This window comes from Chiloscyllium plagiosum, unplaced genomic scaffold, assembly GCF_037043375.1.
Source record: "Chiloscyllium plagiosum isolate Xiang-an unplaced genomic scaffold, Cpla_swu_hap1 HiC_scaffold_14, whole genome shotgun sequence".
Lineage (NCBI taxonomy): Eukaryota > Metazoa > Chordata > Chondrichthyes > Orectolobiformes > Hemiscylliidae > Chiloscyllium > Chiloscyllium plagiosum.
In genome coordinates, this window is record NW_028270152.1 from 105,323,836 (window position 1) to 105,335,142 (window position 11,307).

Genomic DNA, 11,307 nt, shown 5'->3' on the forward strand with positions numbered 1-11,307 from the left:
GCAGATGGAGTTCAACCCTGTCAAGTGTGAGGTTGTCCATTTTGGAAGGACAAATAAGAATGCGGAATACAGGGTTAATGGTAGGGTTCTTAGTAAGGTGGAGGAGCAGAGGGATCTTGGTTTCTATGTTCATAGCTCTTTGAAAGTTGCCACTCAGGTGGATAGATCTTTAAGAAGGCTTATTGTGTATTAGCGTTCATTAGCAGAAGGATTGAATTGAAGAGTGGTGAAGTGATGTTGCAGCTGTACAGGACCTTGGTTAGTCCACATTTGGAGTATTGTGTGCAGTTCTGGTCGCCTCACTTTAGGAAAGATGTGAAAGCTTTGGAGAGGGTGCAGAGAAGATTTACCAGGGGACATAAATTTAAGGTGAAGGGTGGAAGGTATGGGGGGATGTCAGGGGTAGGTTCTTTACCCAGAGAGTGGTGGGGGCATGGAATGCGCTGCCTGTGGGAGTGACAGAGTCAGAATCATTGGTGACCTTTAAGCGGCAATTAGATAGATACATGGATGGGTGCTTAAGCTAGGACAAATGTTCGGCACAACATCGTGGGCTGAAGGGCCTGTTCTGTGCTGTATTGTTCTATGTTCTTTGTACTTATCTCGGACACTCAGGAGCTGTTCCTTGAATAAGCTCCACTTTTCTAATGTATCCATCCCCGGCAGTTTCCTTCTCCATCCTATGCTTCCTAAATCTTGCCTAATCTCATCGTAATTGCCTTTCTCCCAGCTGTAACTCTTGCCCAGTGGTATACACTATCCCTTTCAATCACTAAAGAAAACATAACAGAATTGTGATCGCTATTACCAAAGTGCTCACCTCTGTCCTTTACTAACACCTGGCCGGGTTCATTACCCATTAGTAAATCTAATGCGGCTTCGCCCCTTGTTGGCCTGTCTACATACACTAGCAAGAAGCCCTCCTGCGCACACTGGACAAAAACTGACCCATCTATATTACTCATACTACAGTGTTCCAGTCAATATTTGGAAAGTTGAAGTCCCCATGACAACTACGCTGTCTCTCTCACTCCTATCAAGAATCATCTTTACTATCCCGTCCGCTACATCTCTGGAACTATTCGGAAGTCTATAGAAAACTCCCAACAGGATGACATCTCCTTTCCTGTTTCTAACCTCAGCCCATTCTAACTCAGTTGACGATTCCCCAAACATCCTTTCTGCGACTGTAACACTGTCCTTGACTAACAATGCCACACTTCCCCTCTTTTACCATCTTCTCTGTTCTTACTGAAAGATCTAAATCCTCGAACCCGCAACAGCCACTCCTGTCCCTGCTCGAACGATGTCTCCGAAATGCCCACAACATTGAAGTCCCAGGTACCAACCCATGGTGCAAGTTAACCCACCTTATTGTGGATGCTCCTGGCATTGAAGTAGACACACTTCAAACCAACTTCTTGGTTGCCGGTGCCATCTTGCATTCCTGAAACTTGATTTTGGACCTCCCTACACTCAACCTTTTCTGTACTCGAACTACAATTTTGGTTCCCATCCGCCAGCTGGATTAGCTTAAACCCAACGATAGTCTTAGTGAATTCCTTCCTCCCCCCCCAGGATATTGGTACCCCTCTGGTTCGGATGAAGTCCATTCTGCTTGTAGAGGTCCCACGTACCCTAGAAAGAGCCTCAATTATCCAAGAAGCCAAAACCCTCCGTCCCGCACCATCCCTGTAGCCACATGTTCAATTCCTCTTTCTCCTTGGTCCCTGCCTTACTAGCACGTGGTACGGGCAACAAACCAGAGACAACTCTGTTCATCCTAGCTCTAAGCTTCCATCCTCGCTCCCTGAATTTCTGCCTTCAATCCCCATCTCTCTTCCTACCTATGTCGTTGGTGCCGATGTGGACCACAACTTGTTCCCCCTCCCCTTTAAGGATCCCAAAAATACGATCAGAGACATCAAGAACCCCGGTACCTGGGAGGCAACACACCAACTGTAAGTCTTTCTCGTCCCAACAGAACCTCCTATCTGTCCCCCTAACTATGGAGTCCCCAATGACAACTGATCTGCTCCTCTTCTCCTTCCCTTCTGAGCAGCAGGGACAGACTCTGTGCCAGAGCCCCGTGCCCCACTGCTTTCCCCTGGTAAGCCCCCGCAACAGTATCCAAAATGGTATACTTATTGTTGAGGTGGATTGCCACAGGTGATCCCTGCACTGCCTGCCGGTTCCCTTTCCATCCCCTGACTGTAACCCATTTACCTTTTTCTTGTACCTGAGGAGTGACTACTTCCCTGTAACTCCTCTCAATAACTCCATCTGCCTCCCGAATGATCCGAAGTTCATGCAGCTCCAGCTCCGATTACCGAACGCGGTTTTCGAGGAGCTGGAGTTGGATGCACTTCCTGCAGATGTCATCAGCATGGATGCGAGTGGTGACTCTTACCTCCCACATTCTGCAGGAGGAACATTCAACTGCCCTCACCTCTATTCCCATGATTCTAAATTCCCAAAGGGACTGTTGAAAAATAAGGAATAAAAAATAAACTCACTACCTTACCAAGCTGGCGCACAGAAGTATTTTTTTTGGTCAGAGGAGGAGATGGGTGGGAGACACTACCCGTGTAGTGTTTCGACTAACACAACCACACAAAGAAATGACTTCCCAGAAGTCGTGTGCTCCTCCCTCACACCACTCAGAAAATGGAGGCCCGAGTCCCCAGGTAAGTCCCTTTTAATCCTTTCTATAGGTCGAGGCATGTCAAGGAACGGGCAAATATTGGTCTTTGGATCATATTAGGAAAATATGTCTGTGTTAGAGCACAATGACGAGTGGAATGGAAAAAAAACAGTGTATTATTTCAATGAATTCAGTTCAATGAATTATTTCCTAATTATTGAGCCTTCGAGTAAATTTCATCAGCGATTGATCTGTCCACCTGAAGAACCGGTTTATACCCTCCTGTACCCTCACATGTTCCTCCTCACTGTGAACCACCATATCATCTTTGTATCATCCACAACATTATTTACCATTCCCTCCAAACTCCATCCCTCCCATTCTCACCATCATCGTTTATGAAGTTCACAACTAAGCCTTGAATTTATCCTGTTTTTCAGATGTTGTTCACAGGGAAAGCAACGAGAATTCCATTCTCTTTTTTTCCTTATTTTGGTGAATTTACAGCGTGATGCAGTTGAGTTCGTTTTTACGAGGGAGCCACAAATTTTATTTTGGATATGGAGCTGAAGTCTACTTTTATACGATGTTCCTCTGTATTTTTTATTAATTAAGCTTGTACGTAATTAGTATTGGATTAGGTTTAGATGGCTTTCACTGCAACATTTGAGTTCCACGTGGGCCTGGATAATGTTCTTTGTGTCGTTCCCTGCAATAGTCAGAGCTGAAGGAAGTTACCGTCTCTATGATAGAGATAGATTCATAATTTTGTTTGAAATAGTTGGAGTGATGAGGATAAAGTTTCAACTAAATTCTATATCTTAACTCACAGCAGAAGATAAAATCATACCGTCGTCTACCTTGAACTGGAAACAGATTATTAAATTATATGCCCACTTTTCTTCATATTGTACAACATTTTCAAAAAATATTCTTAGAGCAGCATGGATCTTCTAGCTGCTCTTGGGATTGCAGGCAGTTATATACTTAATATTGTCTTTTTGCAGTTGATATTATAGGTTATTAATTTAACTTAATTATTTCTATTTTGTTTTATTAACATTCAAAAACAAACAAAACACCCAAAATGTCTCACGATTTTCTTTCAAACGAACATTTTTAAAAAATAATTGTTTAAGTGTGGTTTGCAAAAAAAAAACCGAAATGTCTATTTTTGTTTTAAAAGGTTTCATTTATTACACTGTAGAAGTTTTTTTTGTTTTGTAAAATTAATTAATTAAAATAAGGAGGTGTACCTTCATCCGGAGAATCGTACACATTTTCAGCTCTGGAGAAGACTATTTTCTTTTCTCGGACTTTATTGAAGAGGAATATTTTTATTAATTTAATTAGGTAAATGGTTGATTTTGTTTAATTTTTCTATGTTTATTACCTGTATGTATATATATTTCATTTTTAACATTTTCTGTAGGTAATGAAAGGTAACAGAAGGTATCGTAAAAAAGATCTGCTTTTAGGCATAATATTATTAAGGTCACGTATAACGCACAGAGAGGATGGCTGGAAGATTTGGAAAGAAATATTATCCAGCATATCAGTCATATAGAAGTGTGGCTCTCAGGAAAGATAAGAAAGAAGTTCAAAATTCTCCAGTGGCTATTCCTCTACCAAAATGCTTTTTAGCTTTGAGAACAGCTGAAGGGGATTGTCTCTCTGAGGAAAATGGAAGAACAGTCAATTATTGGACACTTGGAATGATTCTTATGTTCAGCAGCGTTTGAGAAGATTTAGTAGAATGATTGCTTCAGTGGACTTTTCTATCAGGGGCATTAACAGGAGATTCTGGGGAGTGTCCGGTAATTGAGGAGGGTTTGTTGCTTTCCCTGTGCTAGGATTAAGAGCATCTCGAAACATTTCAAGCACGTTGTTAAAGGTGAGAATGAGTAGAGAAACATTATTGTAGATATTGGCAGGAATGATATTTTTAGGGAAAGATTAAAGCAGTACAGAGTGAACTTAAGAGGTGAGGTAGAGTATGAAAAATAAAACCGTTAAAGCAATACTTTCTGGTTTACTCCAAATGCAAAACCCAACTGGGAAGGAACAAAAGGTTAACGGAGAAAAACCAACGGCTGAAGAGCTACTATGTTGTTGAGGGGTTTCGATTTTTGGGAAATTGGAATCTATTTTAGAATAGAAGTGACCTGTTCAGAAAGGATTAGTCTAATCTAAACTGGAAAGCAACCAATATTTTAGCAGGGAGATTTGCTCCTTCTATGCAGGGAGACTTCATGTTGATAGAGTTGACAAGGGGGATATTCCAAGTAGAACTATAAATGGTAGGATGGATGGAGAAGTTTATGAATGTGAGGAGGGCACATCAATTAGAAAAGAAAAACGAGGGAGTCAAAAGTATATAGTAATGCTGAAGCACGAATTTGCATTTATTTGAATGTGAGGGGTTTTACAGGGGAGGCTGATGATCTCGGGGCATGTTTAAGAACATGGGATCGGGACATCATATGTATTACAGAAAATTGGTTGAGAGATGTTCCATTCGGAAATGTAGTGCTGGGAAAACACAGCGGGTCAAGCAGCATGTGAGGAGCAGGACAATCAACGTTTTGGACAAAAGCCCTTGATCAGGAATGGGCTGATGAAGGGCTTTTGCTTGAAACGTCGATTTTCCTGCTCCTTGGATGCTACATGACCTGCTGTGCTTTTCCAGCATCACTCTCTCGACTCTAACTTCCAGCATCTGCAGTCCTCACTTTCGCCTGAGAGATGTTCAAGACTGGCAATTCAATGAACCAGCTGTTAAGTGTCATAGAAAGTGTGGAAAATATATGCAGAGGGCAGGGAGGGGGCGGTCTGCAATTTTTGATTAAGGAATAAATTATTGCTGGAACTGGGGAAGATATTTCTGTAAAATTATCCAGTTAAAATAAGCAGGTAGTATTAAAAATAAGAAAATAAAGTTCACATTGAACAGATAGCACTAAATGCTCTTTTTTTGAAAAACCGTCCAGTGAAAATATATTGGCCGAAATTAAAAATAAGAAAGGAAAGAACACGTTGATTGTATTGTACCATATGCTCTCCAACAGTAAGAAAGAAATTGAGATACAAACATGTAGGGGAGATCGCGAATATATTTAAGCTTAATAAGGTTGTAATAATGAGGGATTTCAGTTTTCTTAAAATTGATTGGAACGACCACAGCGTTAAAGGGTTGGATGGTGAAGAATTTGTCAAACATGTTCACAAAAATTTTCTTCATCAATATCCGGATGATTCTAACAGAGAAGGAGCAAAACTAGGCTTCTTTTGTGCATTAGGAAGGGCAAGTGACTGAAGTAAACGTGAGGGAAAGTTTTGGGCATTGCAATCATAATTCTATTAGTTTCATAATGGTTATGAAAAGGAATAAGCCTTTAATTAATGATTTTTTAATTGGAGTACCATAACTTTTAATGGCATGGCACAAGGACTCATCAATTTAATTGGAGTAGACTGTCAGCAGGTAAAACAATGTCTGACAAATGGGAGGCATTCAACAGTGTGACGACGGGAGTTGAGAGACATTATGTTCCTGTGAAAGTGAGGGGAAGATTAAGGAACAATGGACAGCTACAGTTATTGAGCTTTTATTTAAGAATCAAAGAAAACCTTACTTTAGATATAGACAACTTTATTCAATTTAATCTCTTAGTCAATATAAAGAGTGTGGGGCTTTATTTCGAGAGAAATCAGAAAAGCAAAAAGGCGATATGAGATAGCATGGGCAGATAAAGTTAAGGATAATCCAATCATATTGTGCAACCACATTAACAGCAAGAGGGTAACCACAGAGAGGGTTAGGCCTCTCAAAGATCATGACAGATATCGATGTTTTGAACCCAGGAGATGGGGAATAAAATCATCCCATTCCTGGTACAACAGACAGCAGCAAACACACACTATTGCCTGCACCTCACATTCATCCAGCTTGAACTCTATCTGCTATCGGTCAGTCTATTGACCCATTTCATCAAGATTATTTTGTATTCTTATAAAACATTCTTCACTGTCCACTGTGCCACCAGTTTTGGTGTCATCCAAAAACTTACGAACTATGCCTTTGGTATTCTCACGCAAATCATTTACATAAATGACAAACAAAGAAAACTCAGAACCAACCTCTGTGGAACACTGCTGGGCACAAGCCTTCAGTTCGAAAAGCAACCGCCCACCATTACTCTGTTTCCTGCTATTGCACCAATTGAAAGTGCTGGAGAGAAACCCCACTGTAAGACCCCTCAGGCAGTATCGGAGCAGAGAAAAATGGAATTAACTTTTTTTGAGTCCAACATAACTTGTTCAAGATAGGTTCATATAAGACTTGATATGTTAACTCTGGTTCTCTGCTCAGATCCTGCATCATCTGTTGCATTTCTCCATCATTTTGAATTTGCATTTCAGATTTCCACTCTCTCTAATATTTTGCTTTCTCTTGATTGGTCTGGATGTTGGTTATATTTGGACAATATGCTCCATTCCGGTTCGTATCACTCGTACCAGTGACACATGTATTACACTGGAGTTTGTTTCTTCTTTAAGTCCTGAAAATAAATGCGTGGATCTCACCGCGTGATTTTGATTTAAAAGGTCTTTTAGAGGCAGCTACACCTGATGAAAAGTAGGAATAGCTTATTAATTATGGTATTGTCTGTGTGTTTTATGACTAGACTCGTCTCCTCAATCTGTGAACATTTTCAATACGTTTCTATGAATAATTACAACAAATATGGTTGCCATGCAGCCCATCATCTCTGTACCAGTTCAGTATGAGCTGTGTCTTCACTCTTACTCTGCTGGAACTCACTGTAACCCAATACATTTTGTAATCTGTGTCTGTTTTTTATTTCTGTATATCCCGTCCCGATAGAATCAATCTTAACAACCTGTATAACCTGTGATTAAACAGTCTGTGTATAAAATATAATGATGTACATCGCATTTAAAATTGTCCTATTCCGTTCACATTGTCGTTCAGCATCCAATGTACCAAACGTCGTCTTTTATCTTGCTCTGCATTGCATTTCTTTCCATGTGTCAGAAACAGTGATAGCTTAATACTAGTGACTGGGAGATATTGCTGCACTCCCCTCAGGTCATTTCAGCCACTGGCCGCAGCCCTTTCTGTCTCATAGCCATTATCATATTCATTCCATCCCTTACTCATTCATACATGACTTTTAATAAACAAGGTTATTGTACATTGTTATGGACCAGGCCCGATCACTCTAAACATTCTTAAGTACGTAGCCGAGTCCGTAAAGTAAGTATATAGTGTATAGTGGATATTTCCAGAGGTAAGTTTATAGCGGATATTTCCAGAGAGATTTAGTTGGTCTGACTGCCGACTTTTAAACAAACCGCATGTATTTGTAAAAATAAGGAATGAAACACAACGAACCAAAAACACCGTACCTGAATAATTCATCCTATCCAAAACTGACAGGCTATCTCCAATTAATGATCCAAATTACTTGCAACAATCCCACTAAACAAACCCACGAGCACAGAGAGTAAAAATTACACAAAAAAGCTTATAGTTTACAAAGTCAGAGGACTGAAGAGGGGGAGAGCGTCCAACTTCAACAGTGAACCTGACTCAACTAACCATCGAACTGAACTGACCTGTGCAGCCGGAGAGCTGGCCACACCCCCTTGATTACATCAGTTTTTTTTTAAAGGCTTGACAGCCTTCTGCCCGAGGTATTATCTGTTAGGTAAAAATAAAATAAAGTATCCCAATGAAACATTCAACATTGAGACAGGTTGGAACATTGGGTCGTTTAGAACCTCTCTGATAAAATTCAAGGACAACATAACCTTGTACCACCTGTGTGACAACTCCTCCAATATAAAACTGAATCTTCAATATCCAAGATGGCTTCAGTTTTCAAAACTCACAAAAATGGTAGTTCGTACTCTACAATGCGCATGTACATTCGTTTGCTGCAAAAATGCTCAACTACATCCAAATTCAGTGTGTGGTACATCCGTCATTGAGTGCCTCCATTTGTCACTCAAGTCTCAACAATGCATTGGAAATCATGTTTTCAAGACGTTCCAAGTGCACAATTTTCAAATTGAATGGCTGTAGCAACAGGCTCTAGCTAAACAGTCTCGCATTTTTGTCCTAACATTTCTCAAAAAAGACTTCATTGAGTTATGATCAGTGTAAATAGTTGTCTCCGATACGTTGCTGTTAATATAAGCATTAAAATTATGTCATACCAACACAAACTCACAGTCTCTTTCTCAACTGCTGAATATTTCTACTAATGAACATTCAACTTCTTGGAGGAATACCCAGTAGATCTCTCTGTCTTCTCGTCATCTTCCTGCCAGAGCCCAACACCGAAATCAACATCATTCGCATTTAAATCCACGTTGAATGGTTTTGCATAATCAGGTGTGTCTGATCGTGGGTAGTGGTTAACACATATTTCAAATGCCATCAAATGCCTTCTAACAGTCCTCTGTCCAATTAAACGTCTTGCCTTTCTTTAACAATTCAGTGAGTGGAGCAGTCACACTGCGAAAATGAGGCACAAACATTGATAAAATCGACTTAATCCCAGGAACTGTTCCTTTTGTCGACAGGATGCAAGATGTCCCAATTACCATCACTTTTAAATCTCATGGCACCATTTATCTATGCCCAATAGCATGGCCATGGAAGGTGACTTTTGCTTTGACAAATTCACTTTTCGCTCAGTTTACCACCAAGCCTGCCTTCCGAAGTCGATCGAATAAGTATGATAGATGCTGTAGTGTTCCTTCCATGAGTCACTAAAAATCACAAGGTCATCAATATAAATCACAGGTTGGATAATCCGTCAATTTATTGGTTAGTCCCTGTAATTTTGCCGGCACTTTTTACATACAAAATGTAAGTTGCTTGTCCCACACTTTCAACCCAGTTTTCCAATCGTGGAACTGGGTATACATCAACCTTTTTAACCGCATTGACGTTACAATAGTCCACACATAATCGTTGTGTACCATTTGACTTTGGCACCATGACTATGGGTGATTGCCAGTCACTGTAACGCACGTTGATTATGTCATCTTAGAGCTTGCATTCAATCTCCTTTTGAGACTGTGCCAGCTTTAGAGGACTATGCCTATAAGGATGTTGTTTAATCATAACGACATCTCCTATGGCTACATTATGCACAATTAGGTGAGTACTTCCAAGTTAATATCTGCGTAATTCCACATGTGATAGTAATCACTCTTTCTGATCATTTTGATTTTTCTCATGAAGGTAAATCAATTAATCATCCCAATTTTAGACAAGCATCTCATTGTCCACTTTAATTTGAGGAATGTCCGATTCAGAATCCTCTGAACTTGGTTCTTACTTCTGTGCCGTAATTATTACCACCTTGTCCTCTGGCTTTCCTTCCCAATCAAAGTACATTTTGAGCATATTCATATGACATACGCTGTGAGATTTCTTTCTTTCTGGAGTCCCTATCAAGTAGTTATCCTCACTCTATATCTGTTGTATTTGATAAGGTCCACAAACCTTGCTTTTCATGGTTCACCTATAACTGAAAGTAACCTTATCCTCGATCGCAAAATTGCATTTTTTTTAAATTTCCTGTCCGCTTCCTGCTTTATTGCATGCTGCAATACTTTTAAATGCTGTCCAGCCAACTCTCCAGCACTATTAATCGTTCCCTAAAGTTTGAGAACTCATCTAAATGTGTGACCTTTGAATTCTGATTTCCTATTTTTCCTTAATCAATACTAATGGTCCTCTCACTTAATGTCCAAAAAATAATTCAAATGGATTGAATTTGCACTGTTACCTGCGTCACTACTGGCTTTTCAACCAGAGTAGGCAGTACTGCTACCGGTGAATCTGCTGTATGTTTTGGAAAGATAGATTGTATGCCTGGAGCTGAGAGTTTGTCCAATACTCCAACCACAATTTCTCCACACTTTTCTCGACACTCTATCCTCGCTTTACATCATTATGCACTTTTTGTCTCAAAGTGAATTCTCTTTAGCAGTACCTTTTCTGGAAATAGTCCTTCTGGAGTATATATCTCCTGATCTTTCAGCATCACCGACTAAGAGGGTCCTGTGTGCCTTAATATTGCACCCACTTTACATGCTCTATGTCTGTAAACTTTCCCTTTGCAGGCATATTTTCTAAGCAGATCTGCCACTTGCTCTTTAACAAACCTCTGATCAGCTTATACACTCTGATGCAGCTTTATGGCTTCCACTGTGCTTTCTGTTACCACCCCAACAAAACTTCCACGCTTATCCTGTTTTCCTGCATCTGTATTTTTTTTTTTCCTGAACCCTCCAGCACTGTGATTTCATGTGACCTAATTTATTGCAATGAAAACACCGGACCTTTTTAACTTCTTTGTTTCCTTCAAGTGTTTACTTTTTAGCCTGTGCGAAATTATCCCTTTGACCTTCTTCGAGATCTACCTTTCCCTTTCACGTGAGGATTTCTCTTTGCCCTAGTTTTTAATCCCTCATGGACTGAAATTGATTCTAGAAGCCAAACCATGTTTTATGGACCAATTCATAGTCATCAGCCACATAAGTTGCCAGCCTTGCCGTTTTAACGCTCTGCTCTTCCAAATGTGTTTGCACTGTGTCAGGCAGTGAATCTTTGAACT